Raw genomic sequence first — 22,645 nt, forward strand, 5'->3', positions numbered from 1 at the left:
TCCAGGAGCTAGCCCGGTACCATTGATGAGGATTATTTTAGGCTGGTTACTTTTAAAAACTGCAGATGAGGAAGCTCTGAGGAGTGGAATTTGCTTGCCCTTTGATGAGAGACATTTGTATTTGTGAAGGAAGTCTCCATCTGTGGGGAGTGTCTCCCTCTCTGCACCAGGAGGAAGGGAGATGACCCTATCTCTGGAAACTTTTAATGGGGAGGCAAGGACTTAAGTCTTGTTTATTGCACTTGTCTGGTAACCTCATGGTTACCCACCACCACCAACATCCTCCTTTGTCTTTAGCTGAAGATAATATTTAAGGTGGTGGCTTCTGCCATTTACTTAATCCTGTTTGATTCTTATCTAAAAGTTATAAGACCACCCAATAACCAGACCCCACCAGCACTGATACCACTTTAACAACTTTTTTTTACATATTCTTTCCTTTCTCTTGTAAAGAGATAACTCACATACCTATGGCTTAAATTTAGCCCTACTCTCAACCCATGTGTGCAGCAGCAGCAGCAGCTCTGACTGCCCATGGGTCCTGTCCCCATGCAGCAGCTCTTGACTGCCCATGGGTCCTGTCCCCATGTTATTCCACACTATTATCTAAATAAAAGAGCACTACTGCCAGACCTTGAGAGTCCAAGAAATCTTTCTTTTGACTCTTCGGCTTGCTGACCCCACTTCACCATGAGCCAGGCTTTCCTGTTGTTAGAAGCTGGCCTCGTGCTCACACAAACCATGCTGTTTACCTATTGGACATAAACTTCTCACAGACACCAGCACAAGGTCACGCTGCAACAGCGATGATGTGAGACAAAACAAGACCACTTCATCATTTTGCCTAAACAGACAAATAGAAGGCCGTCATGCCATCCAGAAAATACCAAACATCCCTCTCTCCTGGCTGAAGTGAGCAACTGTGGCTTCTTTATGAATTATATCGTTTGTCTCACTCTAGTCACAATTCCTTCTAGAATTGATTGATTGAGCTACACGATCACAGAATCGTCCCTGCCTCCTGTCAGCACCCAGTCCAGAGCAAATCCCTGCTTCCTTGAACCCTCCCCAAACTATCCACCCAAAGCCCAAATCCTGTAAGTTCTTTCTAACGCCCTCATCCTGATAGGCCACAGAGTTCCCTATGATGTGAGGCCTCCCTCATTACAAAGAGTAATTAAACCCAACTGGTTTACCTACTGATGTGTTTCTGGTGGTCTTTGCTGGAGGACATGGCAACTCTAACAGTAGGATAGGTTGGTTAAGTTTCTTGTAGGAAGTGAATGGAGTTCCAATCTGAAGGCTTCTATTTTCTATGTTAAGCATGCTCAAAACATCACCCATATTATCTTGAGAATGAAGGGTTGGGGGGAGTAAATCAGAAGTTTGTGGAAAACGTCTGCATTAAATATTCTGGAGCATGGGAGAGTGACTTGACAAGAGAATCATACTAGAATGGTCAGGCTCTGTGAGGGCACAGGTGAGGTGGGGTGACATGAATTCGAAATAGTACCCAGCTGCCCTGCTCTGTGAGTCCTATCACCAGTACTCAAGACAAAAATGGGTAGTTTGGTTTTGGGCTTACTGGGACTGAAGGGCAAGGGAGTTGAGGCATTGCCAAGAGAATTCCGGAACGATACATTATGAACCCCGAGCTCAACTGAGAGGTAAGAGCCTAGAGGAAGCGTCTAAAGGATAAAAAATACCATGGAGGTCCTATGGAAAAAGATGCTGAGGGCCTCAGAACAGAAATCCAGGCTATCATGGTGGGAATGGCGACAGGTGGATGAGAAGAGGTCAGCACTGCAGATGAGGCTTTGAAGAAAATGAGTGCCCTGGGTGTACACTGGGTCCTCCACATGCACACTGATGTGAACTAGGATAATGGCAAGAATTGAGGCAGAGAGGAAGGCTGTGGGCCAGGCACCCAAATCTTCAATGAAATAGGGGAGTAATCAGGCAGAAAAGAGTAATGAGGAGGAAGAGAGGGTGCTCCAGCTGAGGACCATGGATCTCAAAGAAATGGGGCAGGGGACAAAGAGCAGAGAAGACACAAATCTCCAACCTGCTAATCCTGAGATCTGCAGTGTATGAGAAAACAGAAGCACCACTTGACAGGGCCTCAAGAAAAGGATATTCCTAGGGAAGGGCCAGGGTCAAGGCAAAGAGAGGGAGGGAAGGACTAAGGAGAGGCTGAGGAAATAGAGGTGGCTGGTGATTATGGAGTGGTAATTTCAGAGGACACTGGGAGGGTTTGGGGGGATCATGGGTAAACAAAAGATTAGAGAACTGACTAGGGGCACAGCACGACAGGGAAGATAAGGAGAGAGAATGGGGAGTGGGGAGAGTTAGCTATCATGGTAAGTGCTTGACAGATATCTGCTGAAACAAATGGAATTATTAGGTATAAACCTAGTATATCCAATCTGACGAGTCCTAACTATCAGATTGTAGGAGTGATAGCACGAGGCCATCATGACAACAATGATGGTGATGGTCTGATGACACCTACTGTGTGCCGAGCACTCCACATTTAATCCTCACAACAACCCATGAGACAGATGACCTCATTAGGATCCCCAGACGGGCTCTGTTCCAAAGGAGGGAGCAAGCAAAAACAGAAGTAACGGAAGTGTAGGAGCCTCGAGAGACTGACAGGCTTTTTTAAAGTTACTTTAGGGATTTTTATGGCTTAACTCACGGCGGCAGACACCAGCCTGACCCACAGCTACAACCTATTCAGTAACTTCAACCAAATACTATTCAGACTGGAGGAAAATCAAAACTAATATAATAATAACTTATGGAAGCCTTGACTTTGTGCCAGATCCTGCGCTACCTGCTTTGCATCGATTATCTCACTTAACCCTCACATCCAAAAGGTAGGTTACCACTATCATCCCCACTTTAAAGGTGAGGAGACTGAGGCAGAAAGTGGGTAACTTGCCCATGATTCACACAAGGAATCCTTATTTAATAACATGACTTTTTCACAAGATTTAAAGTTTTAATACATTACAGTAAAAATGCAGATCACAGTATCACAGAACCTGAAAGACACTGAATCTTGCAAAAGATCTTAAAACATTATATTATAGATTCTCACAATTTCTTTGCATGTTTTTTCAGATGAGGGAAAACCCCATGCAAAAAACCTTTGATGAAATGCCTCCGGATGACGAACGTGTGTGGTCTTTTCAGTTAGGACCTATCCCAGAAGATTCTGAGTCAGTGGGTCCAGCGCAGGCCCTGAGCATCTGTGCTCTTTTAAAAAGCCCCACAGACAACAGTGATGTGCAGTGTGAGTTGGGAACTACTGCCTTAGATTCCCCGCAGTTCCAAACCCAAACTTCCCCTACATGTTTAGACATCTGCAGACACAGAGGGCATTGGAAACTGAGGCAGAGAAGAGCTGAAATTATAAAAACCATCCAACAGAGAGTCAAGGAAAAACATACTCTAGTTAAACTATTTCTCTGTACATTTCTTTGTGTCTGAACTATTTTATAGCTAGTTTACTTTTAAATAAGTTTGCAAAAAATGTTACCAACAGATATTAAATAAACCAATAAAACCAATCAATATCAAATAAGCCTAACCCTAATGTGCTACTGAAAACTATTTTATTTCCCTTTGATAATTCTGACGGCACTTCAGATTTTCTTTGCAAATAGCAGTAGATACGAGAGATACTATTTCCAATTCAACAGTGCTACAGATGTGATCAGTAGCAACTGCGCTGGAGAAGAAATAAAGTTGGGTATAATCCATTTAAGTCCACACATTTCACCACTAACGGTCTCCAAGCCTTTAACACCTATGTACGTATTTATCCATTCATTTAATCAACCACTACTAACAACTACTAAATGCCAGACACTGCTCTAAGTACTTTACTAATAACGAAATATCATTCAATCTTTACACTCACCTATGAAGTACCGATTATGATCACCCCATTTTACAGATCAGGGAAGCGAGACACAGAACGGTTTAGTAACTCGCCCAAGTTCACACAGCTCCTAAGTGGCAGAGCTAGGGTCCGTCTGACACAGTCTGGCTCCAGAGTCATGTTCTGAAGCACTTTGCTTAGTCTCCAAGAACGTACAAAAAGTGCCAGCCTTTGTTTTCCCCACCCTATAGTCCCTATGCGGGCCCAGCTTCCAGGGCATTCTTTCAGTTCCTCTCCTTTCTTGCTCTCTCTGAATGCTCTCCTGCACTATTTATTTATTTTAGTTCTAACCTTAAACATCATCGTCTAAAATACGACCTCTAATGGTAAATGCTGTATTTCCCAGCACTCAACACAAAATTGTAATTATCTACTTCATGTACTTATTTGCTCCCTGTCTATCCTTTCCAACCAGGCTGTGAGGTCCACTACGTCATACACCACGTCAGTCTTGCTCATCATGTGTCCTGATCACTGAATACCCACCAACCAACCAGTAGAAAGGAAGGGCCTGGCACAGAGTGAACTCTCAATAATTTCTGTGGAAGGAAGGAATGGAGGGAGTACCCTTGAGCCTCATGCTTTCTTTTTCATGCTTTCAAGTGCAGGATACATACCTGTGCTCACAATGCTCCCCACACAGCCCCCTAACAGGTAGGCTCTTGTGCACACACTCAAGGGCTCTGGAAAGCTTTGGGCTCTGCACACAAATATTATGTGGTCTAGACAGGCCATTTTCCCCTGAACTGACCTGAGCTTCAGGTGCACAATGGGGATGATGACAACCCCAGTGGAATGTATCCTCTAAAAGAGGGAGACCTGCACTCCTCAGAACCCATCGAAACCAACGCTATTATTATCTACTTCACCTCTGTCTTTCCAGCAAGACTTGGTTCCAAGAAGCCAAGACCACGGGTGCCGCTTCAGCGTCCCACTCCCGGGCACCGCATCCCCAGGCTGGCCCCGTGCCCGGCACACACCGCCCGTTCCATGAACGTGTGACGCGCACGAAGAGACCCCCCTCGCTCCCCGCGCCGCACAGCTGTCTCGCGACCTGACGGGCACCTCTTGGCGCACAAGCCTGTTCCTCAGATACAGGCTCGCCTCCCACCAGCCCCCAGCCCCACGCCCCCAGGCCCCAGCCCCCAGGCACCTCTTGCAAATAGAAGCATCTTCGCAGGTGCTGCGCACTCCCTCGTCGTCTGCGTCGAGGAGGAAGGGCCGGAGCTGAAGGAGGGCCTCCTCAGGCTAGTGGCCATGGGCGTGGAGGGCCCGGGCTGCTGTGCCCACCGGGGACACGGAGCGGCGTCCACGGACGCCGGGGGAACCAACGAGTCCGGGAGAAAGCAGGGGTGAGCGGCCGGACTCCACCCGGCTCGGCTAGGCTGGCGCGGCTCAGAGACGCCTCCCACCACGACGGCCCCGCAGCTGTCCCCTCGTCGGCGCTGCCGCCGCCGCCTAGACGCTCACCGGACCATTTCCCCGCCCCGCTCCGTCCGCAGGCGAGCTCATTGGAGAACTCTTTCGGCCCCGCCCACGTAACCCGGAAGTTCACCCGGAAGGAACGTAAACTTAAATGGACGCAAGATCACCGAAGTGCTTTCAGGGAATTGTAGTCTTAGGTGCGTAGGCAGGCCGCCGGGTTTCTTGCTGCTGGTACGAAATTTTATAACTGCAATTAACTCAGGGCGGAAGAGCTGGCAGGATACTCGGGACTAGGGCGAAGGGCAGAGAATCCAGCCTGGGGAAACAAATGTCAGCATTACAGTCAGTCGGGACTCAATCTCATTCAATAATGTAACAAATATTTATGGAGCGCCCAGTCTGCGCCAGGTACTGTGCAACGTGCTTCCCACGCGTAATCGCCTTTTTTGTGAAGGAAGGAATGTGTGGAAAAGTAATACAATGGAAAACTATGTAGCGCCGAAAATAAACCAGAGCTCCCAGTTACAAGCATCAATGGCTGAATTTCAGCAACATACTATTCAGTGAAAGAAGGAAATATAACGTTTTTGTAAAGTTCAAACCAAGCAAAACTAATATTGTTTAGAGAAATGCACATATGTGGTAAAATACTATACAGGAAGGTAAAGTAATGAAGGGAAAAACAGGAATCAGGATATTTGTGACCTTTAGTAAGAGAGGATGGTAGGACACTGGAAGACAAAGATGGGAATGGGGAAGGAGTACAGAGACGACTCAACGACTTCTCTAGTTGGGGTGCGTTCACATGTTTGTTTCATTATTATGCATATTCAAGATGTTCACAACATATATTTTATGCTGTGTTTATTATGAAACATTTTATAAGTAAATAAAAAAGATGTATGCGTGTATATTTCATTTCACTATCTGTTGGGTACCAGGGAATAGATATACTCAAACTTTAACAACCTTGGATCACACACACACACACACACACACAAGCAAAACAAACAAACAACAACAGCAAAACCCAATACACATATCTTGGGTCAAGATCAGATATTAAAAGCTATTCAATGGAGAAACAAGAGCTCACTGATACCCAAAGTAGAAATGACAGTGAGGAAGGCAGAGGTTAGGGAGTTTAGCCAGGGGGAGTCGTGATAAGATGAAATCCACCACTCTCCTTGACTCATTCTCAGCCTAGAGGGTATTGCAAACCACTGAACAATCACAGTCTTCCAGCTTGACAGTGTACACAGTCCATGGGTATTAGTGGGTAGTAAGTGTCACAACACGTAGTAGAAGGTGTGGATCCCATAGCTCTGGATGGTGAGGCTGAGGGTGACTGGAAGAAAGTGGAGGCAGATGCATTGATATACCTCTATTGATTGATGAGCAAAGAATGCTTGTGTTCTTTGCCAAGACTTTGAGTCAGAAAAACCGGTGATTCAGAGATTTTGGTCAGTTTTTCGGTGAGGGGCCACCCCAAAGCCTTCCTGCAGACAGGGCCAGCTCATTCCATTTAAGCTCCTGATCAAGGGGCTGGAACTTTACAACTTAGCAGAGGCATCTGGAAGTGGCAAGCTTAGCCATCTCGGGCTGCATGATGTCTGCAAATATGTGACTGGTCTGGGGTAGCCGAGAACAGTGTCCCAGCCTGAGAAAGTTCAGTGCCACCTAATTTGCATCCTCTGACAAAGTCAAAAAAAGAGTGACTGGAGTTTACAATCCACATGAACATTAATATTTGGAGAGAAAATCTGTGTATTAACCATGGAACTTCTCCCGGAGAGGCTAGAGAGGACATTTGTTGCATTGCCTGTCCAGGATTCCATGCTTCTATTACAAGAGCTAGAGTTTATTCTGAAGAACTAAACTCTCCTTTCGGTCTACCTGGATCAGGTGAGGCTCCATGCCTGGCACTGAGGGCAGACCTTACCAAGGCCTGTCAAGCACATACAAAGCACCCCAGATATACTTCCAGGGTATGTATGTGCTTTTGTGTGTGCAGAGCTTCACCAGGTTGGTCCAATCAGAATGAATCCCAGGAATTGAATGAAAGTTACAAAGTCTGGAAGTGCTCTCTTTCCTGCCAGACTTGAACCTGGGAGGAGGTAAATTTGAACCTACTGAGAGTCCTCTTGCCACCTTATATAGCCTGAGAATGATGCTAATGGGAAGGCTAATGGAGTCTGAGGCAGTGTATGCGTAGCTAGGGGTGACCTGAGTTTAGAGTGTGTTAACTGATGGGAAAATTACCAGAGCCTATGGAGCTCGTCTGTCAGAAACAGGAGAATTCAGAAAGATGAAATAAACTGTCACCTGGCAATTGCAACTTTACTCCTGGGCTGGGCACAGATTATACCTCCCTTCCCATCATCACATCCTAGCACCTCATTCAAATCATTATCTTCCTTCTTTGTGGTTCCATCTTTGGCCTGATTTCCCCAACAAGCCTTAAACAGCTGTAGTCTGTTAGAAAGGTTATCTTTCTTCCATTGAGTTACTATTGCAACTTTGTCAAAAATCAGTCGGGCGTATTTGTTGGGACTATTTCTGGGTTCTCTGTTCTGTTTCATTCATCTATGTGTCTATCCCTCTGCAAATACTACACAGTCTTGGTTACTGTAGCTGTATATAAGTTGTGAAACCAGGTAGACTGATGGCTCCCACTTAGTCTTCTTTTGCAAAACTGTTTTAGCTATTTTAGTTCCTTTGTCTTTCCATGTAAATTTTAGAATTATTTTGTCTATAGCTACAAAAAAATCTTACTGGTTTTTTTTATTGCGTTAGATCTCTATATCAATGTGGGGAGAATTGACATCTTTACTGCCTTTAGTCTTCCAATCATGAACATGATCTGTCTCTCCACTGATTTAGATCTTTGATTTCTTTTCCCAGTGTTGTGTAGTTTTCAGCATACAAGTCCTGGACATGTTTTGTTAGATTTACATCTAAGTATTTTTTTATTAGTGATCCTAAGTGTATTTTTAACTTTGCTGTCCACATATTCATTGCTCGTACACAGAAATACAACTGACTTTTGTGTGTTTATCTCCTTCCTATGACATTGGTGAACTCTATTGTTACTTCTAGGAAGAATTACTTTTTTAATAACTACTTGTGGTATAAGGCATGATATTAAGATGCAATATTATGAACTGTCTTGATATCCGGTAAATCTAGGGGACCTCAAATGGCCTAACTGCAATTCCCCACTCCTCTTCGCCCTCTTCTCCCACACGTAAGGTCCCCTGGCCAAACAACCCTTCTCATCACAGGGACCAGACACAGTGCCTGCTTGTTCCCGACCTCAGGCTTCAGTTCCCTATCATGGAATTATTCCAACAAGCCCATCACACCCTCCTGTGGGAACCAGGGCTCACCTCACCCTCTTGTTACCACAGAGTCCTGTTACTACCCAAACCTCTGCTTGTTCAGTCAGCCCCCAAGTGCGATCCCCATGTGGCCCTGCATGGTGTGTGTTGTCCTCCTCCCCAGGCTGTGAGTATACATGATAAACTAACAAACTCCTGCTCATCCTGTCTGTTTGTTGCCGAGTGTCCTGTGTTCTGTGTTCAGACATCCCCATGAGTCTTGGATGGGAATCTCTCTCTCACCAATGGAGTAAAGAGGAGGTGACTAAAACAGCATCATAAACAAGATGACCCAACCTCACCTGAGGACACCCAGACATCTTTCACTAACTATTCCTCTTCTAACTAACTGGGTCATTGGCAGGAGTTACCATCTCGGGTGTGAGGGCCGATTGCCGGCCAGCTTGAGCTTTAGCTTGTGTTCTGTTCTCTCAAGTGGATGCTGCCATCTCTTCCCACCCAAATGTCTCATTCTTGCCCACAAGGCAAAACATATTCTTAATTTACTGTATACTGGACTGAGGTGCCATCAGGTGTGGCCTGTGTCTGGCAGGCAGTCTCCCAGGCTCGCACCTGAGGCCAGTGACAACACAACCTCCTAACTGGTGGGTGCTTGAGTTCCACTTCCTGAATGTTGGGCTGGTGCTCCTTGGTCACTGTGTCTAGCCCGATTACCATCAGTGGCTGCTTGGGGCAGTCACAGAGACACTGTTTGGGAAAGTACACCCCCCATACAGTCCTGGGGATGACCCCCTCTTTAGCTCGAGAAAAGGAAGGAGGCCACAAGCCCAGGAAGATTTCAGAAGGACTCCTGGTTCCCTCCTGAGTCAGTGCTGTTCAGGCAAAGGCAGTGAGCTCACCCATCTCCTGTGCTGCTGCTCATCTTGCTGCTGTCAGGGGCTCTCCAGACCCATAAGGGTTTCGAGGTGCACATGTATGGCAGCTCATGGCCCAGGCACTGATGACAAAAGACAAAAGTGTGTGTAGGGGAGCACTTCATATTCAACTTCTCTCCCAATGCAAAACCCCTAACCAGCACACTTGGGCTTTGCTTAGTGTTGTTCCTGACCAGCATGCCAAAGGACTAATCTTGTCATCAAGAGGCTTGAGGTCCCCACCTTGGCCATAGACAAAATGACCTCCCGGATGTGGACTTCAGTACTGGGGAGATTGACTGGCATTCCCTGGAGGAAAAGGATACTCATCTATGAGGTCCAACACCTGGTTCTCTTTCTCCATAACCACTCAGAAGGTCTGCCCACATGTCATTGGATGGAGAAACACAAACACTGTGACTCTCCAGGCAAAAATGTCCTGAGAGAATATGCACAGAGAGAAGGGGAGGGGGAGGGAATCAGTCCCCAGGGGGGAGAAGGTAGAGCTGCAGCAGAAGATGGCTTCCACCCCTTAACGTCTGGATGGTGGGGGGGCCTGTGCTCCTCCATGCACCCTGCTGCCTAAGCCTGGGTGGCACAAAACCCTGATCCTCAGGGTTATGAGGAAAATAACGCACAGCACCCCTGTGGCACAGTGAAGGTGTTAATTCAAACCTGACTTAAATACAACCATTGCTGTGAGAGTGGCCCTAACCCTGATGCTCCCGACCTGAGCCTCTCTGGAGGGAAAACTGATAAACAAGAGCAGGGCAGAAAGACACTCCCCAGCCTCAAGTGCATCCTTGACCATCAGACCAATCAAAAGATAAATGAAGGAGAGAAAGCTGGATACATCTGGAGGAAGCAATCACACAAAAGAACGAATTCCAGAAAGGCTCACAATTTGGCCCACTTAGAAATTGAAAATTTACTAAAATAATTTATATGGTGAAAAGATAAATGGCACTGACTGGCCTTTTGCCTCTACAATACTGGTTCTGAACTAACTTTAACATCTGCTAAAATGCACCAGTTGGCAAACCTTCAAGGCTTTACACCAGGGCTCAAATTACAGTTATACTTAGTGTAGTAACCACGTTTTCCACTTTCTGTACTAAACGCTTTGACATCTGAGGCCTTGGTCACCTTGGAGGGACTGTCTCTGCCAGGGCTAACTAGTTGCTAGAGATAGCAGATGACTCCTCAGTGCGCTCCTTTCATAGGTAATCATCTAGAGTCAACACCCCAACCCCCTCCTCTATGAGGCTCTTCCACTCTGGGCCACTCTTCTGCCCTCATCACCTCAGGGACAGGGACCAGACAACCAGGGACACCACTGAGCCCTGAGCCCACTGAAATGAGTCAAACTAGCCAATCTAACACCTGTTTTCGTCACCTTGCTCCTCGCTTCCTGTGGAATCCACAAGAAAGGCTCTTGCCCACGTTTTCCCCTTGCTCCTTCTGCCTCCTGACTGACCCTGGCGCTGCCCTGTGTGGCCCTCCACGGTGTGCCCTGCCTTCTGTTGATCAAGATCTGTGAGGACAGAAAACTTCTTTCTTCATGACAGCTATTTCTGTATCTTTGTGTTAGACTGTACCTAGTGGAAACAAATCTTGGGTACCCTTAAAACACCTGGGATCCCACTTCATTTACACAAGGCTGAATATTTTGCTATTTTATATTTGGTTAATACATTCTGTTCAGAGCCTGTTTGAACATCCTCTCAGCCACAGTTTGCCATCACCTCTGAGAGGACATGTTTTTACCTTGTTACCCACAAGTACCTAAGCCATTCTGCTCTCACAGGCAGTCTTTGCAGACAGGATCCTCACTGAATCCCCCTTTCCGCAGGAGTACAGGTATGAAGCAACTTTTATGACCTCCTCCTTCGAGGACATTTGTTTGACACACTTGTAATGGACATACAAGTCCACAATCTTTTAGTAGTTTTTTGGTTCTGGAGGCAACATAACCCTTGTGTGCAAATTTTATTTAAGCCTATTTATGCTGTTACAAATAAATTAGCCCACCTTCAGCGGGGGTCTGCTCCAACAAAAGGCTCTGCAAACTGTCCAAATTAAAATCACCAGGCACTCCTGTCAGAGCCTCAGAGACTCCTTCAGTGAAGAGGCTTCAGCGACCTCCTCTTACGCTTCCTGGAGCCTCTGGACCACCCACGATGTGCATACACTGTCTCTGGGCTTCTGATGCAAGAAACCGCCCTCCTTGGCCCTGCATTATACTACAGTAGAGCAGCAATCACTGGTCATGCACTGGGATCTTCGGGATTCTCCCAGACCTTGAGCCTCCATACCCAGCTGCCCACTATTCCTTGGGTCATGGAAGCAGTACCCCACAAGTTCAGGAGTTAGCAAGGCCTCTTTGCTACAGGATGGAGCCAAACCTGGGCCACATGGCATGTCCTACCTGCTGGCAAGGGTGCTCTCCCCTGTCCCCACTCCATTGCCAGATGCCATGATGCTGGAGGATGTTACCCCTTCCCCAGGTTGCTTAGTACCTGGGGATTCCCTTAGGATCAACCGAGTGAATGTCAACGAGAGTTCATATACTTGAGTTTGCTGATGACCACTTCTCCTTTCTGGCCAATTGTGCCTCCAGGGAAGCATTTGTCTTCCTCCCTAAAAGTCTCAGTCATCACCAAGGTGTAATTGATGTCAAGGCATCAAAGAATCAATTCTGGTATGAGGCCTGAAACGAAGATTCAGTATTAAGTGTGGCCTTGACTTCCGGTCAAATCAGAGGGCCTTAAATGGCCTACTTGCAAGTTCCCTACCCTCTCTGCTCCCACAGTTAAGGTCCCCTCACCAAAAAGACCCCTTTATTACAGGGACCAGGCACAGTTGCTCCACAAGTAGTAGGCTCCAGTTTACTATCAGCCTGTGTAATTACTCAAAGAAGGCAATCATACCTTCCTGCAGGAACCAAGGGTCACAACCACCCTCTTGTCACTGAAAAGTGTGCTCCCATAGCCATACATATTTACTCTCTTCCAAAGAGCTCTCCCTGTTTGGCTCTGCATGGAGTGCAGTGTATTCCCCTGGGATGGGAGATTACTTGACAAATAAACTGTTGTTGAGCTCATCTGTTAAGCATGCAGACAGGCCATCACCTGAGAGGGGGTGAGAGTTGCAGCATCTAAGTGAAGAGAAGGAAAATTAAACACTTCTGGTGTGTAGTTTCTTGAAGCAAGGGCTCTGTTGTGATAAGGCAGATGGTCCTGAAGTCATTTGAGTCAGAACCTGTTTGGGGTTTGCAGAAAATTGCACGTGGCAGGAGGGTGGCCTGTATGTGGGTGAGGAGCAGGGAGGAAAGCTGCAGAGGCGAGGTCTTGGAGATTCAGCTAAAGTTCAGCTTCCAGGAAATGAGGAACCCTGAATTATTTCAAGCAGGGAAGCGATGAAACCAAACACAAACTCAGGTTTGTTTACCCGATTTTGCAGCAAAGCCAATCAGTGAAACGTTAGGATTATAGCAAGGAAAGAGGTTTATGAACAAGAGGCAGCCAGACAAGGAGGTGAGAGTAGCTACGCAAAACTCAAAGGAAAAATGCTGGGGTTTTTAGCTGCGGTTTCGGTTTCGGGTAGGGGTGGGGACCAGGAGAGCGCTGCAGGTGAAGCTTGAAGAGTCCTCTGCTCAGGTGCGACTGTCGTTTGTGTTTCTTCCTGGGTCACAAGTGCGAAGTTAGTGGGGTTCGACGTGTTGCATGCCATGGAGCCTTGTCTGTGACGCGGAAAGTTGGCGATCTGTCATTTCAGCTGGTCCAAGCGTCTGCACGATGTCCAGTCGTGCGGGGGCCGGGGGTTGCCATCAAGCTGCTCTCTGATCTGCCGTCTTCCTGTTGTTCTGCAAAACAACCTCAGAAACTTTGGTTACGTTCTTTGCCACGTCCACCCCTATGGGGGCCGGGACCGTGTCAGTAACGGCAGGGTTTTCCTCTTAGTTCACCCTCCCAGCAGTGTGAAGGATGGATCCAAGGGGGGCCAAGAGGGCAGCCAATAAGATCAGTAAGGTAGCCAAGGGTTCTCTGGGAGAGGTGACACCTGCAGCTCCATGCTTTTCGGCAATGGATGGAGGACAGGGGAGGGCACCGAATCTGACAGGTAGGACATGCCACAGGGACCATTTTTGGATCCATCCTGTTGCAAGGAGGCCTTGGTAACCTTCCCACACTTGTTGCGTGCTGCTTCCAGGACTAAAGTGATAATAGGCAGCTGGGAATGGAGGCCTCAGTGTCCAGGAAAGACTCTATTTCCAAAACAGGCCACTGATTGCTGCTCTAATACTGCCGAATGCAGGACCAATGAGGCGGGCTTCTTGCTCAGGAACCGACAGAAACTTACCCACGTTTTGGGTTTTCCAGGAAGCATGAGAGGAGGTTGCCGAAGCCTCTTCACCAGAAGAGTCTCTGAGGGCTCTAGTGGGATGGCTTGTTGATTTTAATTAGGATAGCTTCTAGAGTCTTTTGCTGGAGGGGGTCCACGAAGAAGCTGGGCTAATTTGTAGGTGACAGCATAGATGGCCTTAAGTAATATTTGTAGACAAGGACTATATCGCCTCCAGAGGGAAGGGTAGGATCAGGAGAGCGCTGGGGGTGAAGCTTGAAGAGTCCTCTGCTCAGGTGCAACGGTCGATCCCATTTCCTCATGGGTCACAAGTGCGAACTCAGTAGGGTTCGACGTGGTGCATGCCGAGGATCTCTGTCCGAGACGCAGAAAGTGGGCGATAGGTCATTTCAGCTGGTCCAAGCCTCTGCACGATGTCCAGTCAGGCGGGGGCCAGGGGGCTGCCATCAAGCTGCTCTCTGATCAACCGTCTTCCAGTTGTTCTGCAAATCATCCTCAGAACCCTTGGTTACTTTCTCGGCCACGTCCACGCCTGTGGGGGCCGGGCACCGTGGTGTCAGTAACGGCAGGGTTTTCCTCTTGGGTCACCCTCCCAACAGTGTGGAGGATGGGTTCAAGCGGGGAGGGGGGGGTGCGGTGTGCCAGGAGGCCAGCCGGCAAGATCAGTAAGGAGTCTACTGGGCTGGTTGCGTGCAAGAGACAGGAAGGCATGCGGCAGAGCAGCGGGGACGGCAAAGACGGGAAGGCGCTCGGCTCCCTTTGGGAGTCGGTAGGCTGCCAAGTGGGTGAGACAGAGAGCTCAAGCGTGGCCCTGAGGCCTCTCGCTCTCGGGGGGGGGGGGGGGGGGGGGGGGCGGGGATGAGATGGGCAGAGGTTTTCTGAGGTGATGAAAGGAAGGTAAGAGGAGGGGGAGGGTTTTTTTGGAGCATACCGGGCTCCCTTTTGGACGTGTCGGTTTTGAGAAGCCTTTGGACATCCCGAGAGGTGCGTCCAGCAGACAGTTAGAGAAAGCAGCGTGGAGTCAGGGGCAGGGTGACGTCAGTCGTACGCACTCAGAAGCCCTGGGCATCCGGGGGGCGAGTCGAATCGTAGGAGAGTGCATGAGCTTGCTCTGAGACCCGAGGGGTTCCTGTTCCCTGAAGACCGTGCCTTCGAGAACAGAACCCTTGGAGAAGTGGTCGGGAGGAGAAGCCGCAGAGGAAAGGGAGACAGAGGGGTCTGAGGTTAGGAAGGGCACCTGGGGAGGGGTCCATCCCCCAGAGAAAGAGGGTGGAGAGAACTTGCAGAGACTGAAGGCGTGGGCAGCATTCCTCAGACACCACAGAGAGTTTAGGAAGGCGAAGGAACCGAAGGGCGTGCCCTGGCCTCTTGCTAGGACGGGACGGCGACGAGATTTGGGGAGTCTTTCGAGGAGCCGGTGAGAGACGAGGCGATGACTGGATGGCTGACGAGGAGTCGAGGTCTTTTGGCAGCAGCTTAGCCGTGAAAGGTAGAGAGAGAAGGCGGTGGTGGAGGAGCGGAAAGGAGAGGTGTGGATGCTGGGAGAGACTTGGGTGTGCTCAGCGGCTTAAGGAAAGAAAGAGACGGGCCGAAGAGAAAGCAGCTGGCAAACTGAGGGAACGAGATCTTTGGGGGAGGCTGAGCAGACGGTTCCCAGGGCACCCCACGTGGAGCCAGGACCCTGGAACTGCCAAGCTGAATCCCTCTTCCTGGAAAACCAAAGGGAAAGGGGAGGGGTGGGTGGAGAGAAATAGAGGGACGTTCAAACGGGGGTGGGGGGTGGTGCGGGGAAACGGAGAGTTCTTGACTAGCTGGCCTCTGATCTCTTCGGGTACCGAACGGGTATGAGGACGATCCCGCTTGAGGCAGGCGATGGAGATGATTTGGAGGGGCTGTTGAGGAAACGGGGCGGGGTGGGGGTGGGGGGTTGACCACGGCCCTCTGATGGGCTTGGGGGCGGAAGCGGCTTCCATGCCCATCGCGAGGCGCCGGTTCAGTCAGTCGGTGTCCATCCGGACCCCAGACCACAGACCCCTGCTTTGGAAAACAACAAGAAGCAGTTCGTAAACCCTTGCAAAGATCTCTGAGGTCTGGTGACTGGCTTTGCAACCCAAAGCGAGTCAGGGAATAAGATCCTCCCGTGCTTAGGAGTTTTCCTCTCTGTCCCAGAGGCCGCAGAGCACCCGAGGGCGGTTTCCCAGGCAGTGGAAAGAGGAGGAGGACCGAGCCGGGGGAAAGCAAGCTTTCCTCGTGAAGTTTGGATGCCCGCTGCACGTTGGTGCCCTTCCCCTTTCTTCCTACTGTCCCGGGAGTGGGCGCCCTCGCGCGCTTTCTGATGCTGCAGCACTAAGGCAAGTGAGGTTCCCGCTCCCCGAGGGAAAGCTCAATAAACGCCCCCCTCCCCCCGCCCCCACCCTTCCCACCCCCCCACTCTTCCCACACCCCCAGCCCCCACCCGCCCGCAACCCCCCCACCTCCCAGACCCAACCCCCACCCCCCCACCCCACGCCCCCCAGCTCCTCCCAGACGGTGACAGCGTGACAAACAGAATCGGAAGCGTCCTTGGCCCACAGCCTGCGATCCCACCCGTGCCGCGCCTGCTCTCCAGAGAAGTGACGTCCGTCCGCTTTAAGGTGGGTGGCTACCTGCAGCGACACCCTTTTGAAAGCGCGAACCATAGCTATTTCTTTGAAAGCTCCAGTGAAGCCGCAGAGAAACCTGTGAGCTTTAGCACAAGGCCACTTTGTGCTAAGGAACCCGCAGCGAGGGACCGGCTTTCCTGAAAGCGCCGTCGTCTCCTCTGCGGCTTGGGGAGCCTCTAGGGCTTGGACAGGCCTTGGAGCAGCCCGGCAGCACTCTTGGCGGGTGGCAGCAGCCAAGGTGTGCCGGTGGGCACGACGTCGGTCACGGCGTCTAAGAGAAGGTGCCCAGACCCTCCGGTTCCGGGGCCGGGTGGGTCGATGAGAGACACGGCTGGGGAGCAGGGATTCCCGTCCGATCTTCTGGGGGTGGCTGCGAGGGCGGTTCTCAGAAGAGCTGGCACGTTCTTAGGCAGTGTCTTCCTGGCGGGTGCTCCGGGACGCTTCCTGGGCTGAGCGGGGAGCTGTCGTGGTGGAGAAGCTCCCTGAGACTCAGCTTCTAGAAAGTTCACGAAAAGCTCCGAGAAGGAACTCTTGAGCTCGGGTTGCTGGTTGGGTCTCCGAGGAGGAGGCGTGTCGGGGGCACTGCGGGATCCGAGCCGCCCGGTCACCCATCCGGTAAGGCCGCCCTGCTCTTCCTGCAGCAACTGCTCCATGGCCTCCCTTTCCACACCCAGGGTGCTTCCCATCCGTCGGAACGCTTCCCGGCGTTCGTGTCTGGCGCTTTGCAAGGCGTCCGTGAAGAGCTTTCTCAGGAGGGCCTTGTCTGCTTTTCCTTCCAGGGTGCTCACTAAGTCGGTCCACTTCTTTTGGACGTCCTCCAGCACTTCCCGTCGGGCCTCGTCTTGTCGCTGCAGTCCTCCGATCTGCTCCTCCTGCAGGCGCGAGGCGGCTTGCGCTCTCTCCAGCCGTCCCTGCAGCGACCTCAGCTTCCCTTCCAGGCCGTCTGCCTTTTGCATCCATTCGGCCAGGACCACCTTCAGGTTGGCCAGGGCTCCGGCCTGCTGCTTCTCTGCTTCCCGGGAGGCGGACAGCTGGAGGGCAGTCTCCTCTTTCTGCTGGGTGACCGCAGTCAGTTGTTCCTGCAGGGACCCGACCCGGGCAGCGGCCCGCTGGCTCGCCTTCTGCATGGCGTGGGAAGATGACAGGAGCCTCTCCTCTAGCGCCGTGACTTTCCTCCTGAGTTGAGCCGCTCTGTCTTCTGCCAGCCGCGCTGCCCGGAGATGCCAGTCTTCGCATTCTGAAGCCTGCGTCCGAGACCTCCCCAGCTCCTGGCCTAAGCGCGCTCCCTTGTCGCGCAAAAGGCGAACCTCCTCCCGCAGGGCGCACTTTTCCACTCGTTCCTGTCTCAGCGCCAGCGCCGCCTCATCTCTCTCGTGCTGAAAGACAATGCTCTTTTCCTGCATGGAGGTCACTGCATTGAGAAGCTGGCTCAATTCCCCAGCCCGGCCCTCTTCTTTTTCTCTCAGGAGGCACTCAAAAGCCAGAGCCTTCTTCTTCACGGAGACGCATTCGAATTCCTTCTCCCTCAGCATCGTAGAGAGGCGCCTGTTCGTCTCTTGTAAGGCTTGGTTTTCGGTGTCCTTCTCCCTGGACCTTGCCAGCAGTTTTGCATTCTCCCGTTTGACTTGGCACGCATCCGCTTCCAGATGGACTATCCTCTCCTTCAGGTTTGTCACCGCCTGCCTCAACAGTTCGTTTTCGCTCGCTTGGGTCGTGAGGGTTTCCCTCAGAGAAAGGAATTCCTCCCTCTGCGCCTCGACTAAGAGCTCTCTGTCCTCCAGCGTGTTCTGTAAAGCCTCCTGTTTCTCCTTGAGCCGCTGAATTTCGGAATCCGTCTGTGCGTGCCGTTCTCTCTCCCGTTCCGAGGTGGCGGCCATCGCCTCGGACAGTCTCTGAGTCTCCTCCTGGAGGCTTCTGATGGCTGCGTCTTTTTCCTCCGTGGCTCGCCTTAAGGCTTCCACCTCTGCTGGCGGCCCTTTCGAAGACTCGCCCGGCGCCTCGGACTTAATTGCCTCCTGAGAGCCGGCCGCCTCGCAAGTCCGCGACGATGCGGCGGGCGGCTGTGGTGACGTGAGGGCGGGTGGACCCAAGAGAACCTCCTTGGCATTGCAGAGCTGCTCTAGGCCGAGCTGCATCTGTGCCAGTCTCTTCCCCAAGAGCCGGAGTTGGGTCGCATCCCCTCGAGGACGCGGGAACGGGGCGGCAGAGTGCATCTGTCGCCGACACTTCTCCTCGCTGTCCACTGAGGCCCGTGCCTCGAGTGGTGGGAGTTCTTTCTGAAGTTGGGATGACTCCCGCTGCAGATGGTGCACCTCGGTGAGCACCAGCCGCTGCCACTCCTCCAGCACGTTGACCCGCTGCTTCAACGTGCCCCGTTCCCGGAGAAGCTCCTCCAACTGATTCGCGTCCACGCCCCGAACCTCATGGCCAGCGTCGGACGTTTGCCAGATGGTCAGTAAAGTCTGACATTTCTGGCTCAAGGCACCGATTTCAATGTCTTTGGCTCGGACGAGGCGTGATAAGTGCCGGATCGCTTCTCGAAACATGTCCTCACCGCCGCTGTCAGATCGAGGGCGCCGTGTCTGACTTTCGCCTCGCAGCTTCGCGAGCTCTGCTTCTTTGGCCACCAGCAGGTCCATCATTGTGTGATACGCCCTTTTCAGGTGGCTGTTTTCCCTCAGCTTCTCGTCGAAAACGGCCAACACTCGTTCCCTTTCCAAAGCAGAGGCTTGCAGTTGCTGCTGGAGGCCCCCCGCATCCTGGACGGAGGCAGCCGAAGCTAGGCGAGCGGGAAGGCCCTGGCTCTGCCAGTCTTGCGGCTGGATCGTCTGAGTTCGTGGCCCGGTCTCATCGTCGTCCGGCTCATCAAGCCGCTCGGTCAGAGGGATCGTCTTTTCGGCCCCAAGTTTCAGCGCCTTCCTCTGCTTTTGCTCTTCAGTGGTCCTTGGAGGATGCTGGGTTTCCTCCTCCAGGTGACCTTCGATCCCTTTCAGTTGAGACCCCTCAGATTCTAGTTGTGTCCCGGCGTCGAGGGTGTTCGGGTCAACCACTGGAGCGGCTCGAGCCCGTTGTCTCTGTGGCTCCAGTGCTTCCCTCAGGTGACTGCCTTCTTCTTGCAGGGAGGCGAGCCTCGTGTCTCCTTCCTCGAGGCTTTCCCGCAGAGTTGCGGTGTCTCTCCGAGCTGGAGTTGCCGGTCTCTCCTTCTCGGGTGGTCCGGTCGCCCGAATGGCTTCCGTCTCCGTTCTCCCCGAGTCGGGTAAGTCTGGCAGCTTTTGCGTCCCCTTCCTCAGCACACCTCTGGTGAAGTCAGAGAGGTGTGCGGGGAGGGAAGCCACGCTGCCGCCCACTCGCCCCAGGGAATGGCCTAAGCCGGAGCCGAGGCCGGGGCGGCCAAACCAGGAGGCCATCGCTGCGGGTCACAGCACTGACCTGGTGCGCTCCGCGAAGAGCGTCCAGCCCAGCCGGACAGCCCCGCCAAGTGTCAGGGCCCCGGCGGCTGCGCGAGGCTAAGGGTCAAATCACAGCCAGGCGCTGCTAGGCAACGGCGGGCTGGCGGCCTGGGGGCGGGGCCTGGGCGGGGCTGGGGCGGGGCCTGGGCGGGGCCTGGGCGGGGCGCGGGCTCCAACCGTTGGGCTCGGGGCTCCCGGAGGGGAGGGGAGGGGCTGCCCGCAACCGCGAGGCCTGCCGCCTGGCCCTCACCCATGGCCACCTCCTGACCCGCGTGGCCCGCTCCGCCCCCCTCCACCCCCCACCGCCAGCCCCGTGGGCCTCCGCTCATCCCCAGGGCTTCCCACCACGGCGGTGGGCCCCCCTCTCCCTCTGCTTCAGTGCCGCCCCCGGGGGCCAGGCGGCCCTCCTGCCCCCTGGGGCCGCCCGCCAGGAACGCCGCGCTGAAGGCCGCCATCCCCACACCACCGCCACCTGTGCGCGTGGCAGCGCGTGTGGGCAGAAAGGACCCCAGGGCTCTGACTGCCGCCAAGCGCCTCCCACGCTCCCTCCTGTCCTGCGGCCGGGAATCTTCCCAGCCGGCTTGGAGAACACTCGGAGGGCCAAGGTAGGTGGGGACCCGCCTCCACCTGCAGAGTTCCGACGAGTGTGTTTGGACACACGTCGGCCCCCTGCGCAGAAGCACGACCCTCCTGAGCACCCTGACCGTGGCCATCCCCCACACAGTCGCCGGGGTCCTTGCCCCGCCGCCTCGCCGCCCTCTTCCTGCGGCCCTGCCTGGAGAAGCGGTCCCCGGGAGGAGCCTGGGGGCTCTCGGGCGCCACAGGCGGGGTGTGGCACACCGCGTGCACGCTGTGCGCCCGCTTCTGTCAGCGCGGGGCGGGCTGTGGTCGGGGAAGGGAGTCTTCCCCATGCGTCGAGCGGGCGGTGGAGCGGGGAAAGGACCCAGAGGTGCTCGTGCAGCGCGCGGCCCCCAGCCCCGCTGAGCCCGGCGGAACGTCGTCCTCGGGGCCCGACTCGGGGCCGGCGGCCGAGGCCCGGCTGCGCGCCGCCCCCTGGGCCTGCCGTGCGCTCCTGCCCCGGCGCGGGGCGCGGGGGCGGCGCGGCTGGCCCCGCGGGCCTGGGGACCCGCCGCCGCAGCGACCAGAAAGTCCCGGTCAGCCTGCCCCGAGCTCCGCGGGCCTGGGAGCCCGGCGCCGCCGCCGCCGCCGCCGCCGCCGGCGGCTCGGCAGTGTGGCGCGGGAGCAGCCGCCAGGCCGTCCCGATGCGCGCGCCAGGAGCCCCGCAGGCTGGGGAGCCGCCGCCGCCGCCGCCGCCGCCAGGTAGTGGCCGTTGCACTGCGGGAGGCCGCGGGCCCACCAGAGCATGGGCAGGTGAGGGCCCCGGGCGGCCGCCTCCCTCCGTGCACCCGTCGGGGTCTCCACCGCCCGGGCCCCGCCCCCGGGAGCAGGGACCTGCGCCTTCTCCTGTCCTGCCGGCGACCCTGGCGCCCGTGCTGGCTGCCTGGGGCCACCACTCCCATCCCTGGGGCGCGTGCCTTTGCACAGGCGCTGACGGCGGCGCTGGGGTGGGGGGCGCGGGGCGGGGCGCGGCGGGCTGGCGGGTGCTGGGACCGGATTCTCAGCCTTGGGCTCCAGCGGGGCGGGGTCGGGGGGCGATTAAGGAGTGACGCGCTGTGGTCGTGGGGGCAGGGCGCGCCGCGCAGACCCTTGAGGTCCAAGTGCAGACAGCGGAAATCTGTAAAGGGGCTTCCAGCCGGTGGGATCCCCTCGGTGCGTGCGTTTCCCTTGGGCCTTCAGGGAAGCGGGAGGCGGTGCTGCCTCCAGCCCAGGGCGAGGAGGAAGGAGCGGTGCCAGTTGTTGACCGCGTGAAATTTGGAATCGGGAGCAGGATGCAGGCGCCGGGCGCCAGTGAAAGGAAAAAGGGTTCTCCGGATCCTCTTCCTCCCTTTGGCTTTGGCAGCAGCTGCTTCTCCGTGTTGCTTTGGTCCTGCTGCCGTGCTCTTCCGGCGGGCGCTGAGTGTGAAATGCCCCAGGAAGCGGGGCGGGGAAGAGGTTGAGGATGGAAGAAGGCGAGCCGGCATGGGTGGGGGGAGCAGGCGCTGCAGGAAAGGTGATCCACCTTTCCTTGCTCTCCGCTTGCTGCCTTTCCCTGAGCCTTGGACTTCCACCCCTTCCGCCTCCGCCCGTCCTCCCGTCCTCCCGTCCAACCTCTCTCTCCTCTGAGTCCTGCCAAGAAGAGGCAGGTCGAACACTTGCGGTGTGCACTGGATCGAAGGGATTACCCTGCTAGGATTAGGCTCGCTCGATGAGCTTGAAGTCCTTTGAGTCAGAACCTGTTTGGGGTCTGCAGAGAGTCGCACGTGGCGGGAGGGTGGCCCGCGTGTGGGTGAGGAGCAGGGAGGAAGGCTGCAGGGGCGAGGCCTTGGAGATTCTGCTCCAGTTTGGCCTGCAGGCAGTGGAGAACCCTGGATTCCTTTCAAGCAGGGAAGCGATGGGACCACACACAAACTCAGGTCCGGGTACCCGATTTCGCAGCCAAGCCAATCAGCGAGAAGTC

At 53.6% G+C, this 22,645-nt stretch overlaps 1 long non-coding RNA gene across 2 annotated transcripts in view; it reads right to left on the minus strand.

Annotated features, from left to right (window-relative positions):
• LOC102151048 (uncharacterized) overlaps window positions 1–5,469 on the minus strand; it is a 28,391-nt gene extending 22,922 nt beyond the window's left edge. Inside the window, exon 1 of one of the 2 annotated variants that reach the window (XR_011426684.1) lies at window positions 5,106–5,469. This is a non-coding gene — a long non-coding RNA (uncharacterized lncRNA). The remainder of the gene's footprint in view (window positions 1–5,105) is intronic. The other variant, XR_011426685.1, reaches the window with a different exon arrangement.
• Between the last annotated feature and the right edge of the window lie 17,176 nt (window positions 5,470–22,645).

Source organism: Equus caballus, chromosome 16 (genome assembly GCF_041296265.1).
Source record: "Equus caballus isolate H_3958 breed thoroughbred chromosome 16, TB-T2T, whole genome shotgun sequence".
Taxonomy (NCBI): domain Eukaryota; kingdom Metazoa; phylum Chordata; class Mammalia; order Perissodactyla; family Equidae; genus Equus; species Equus caballus.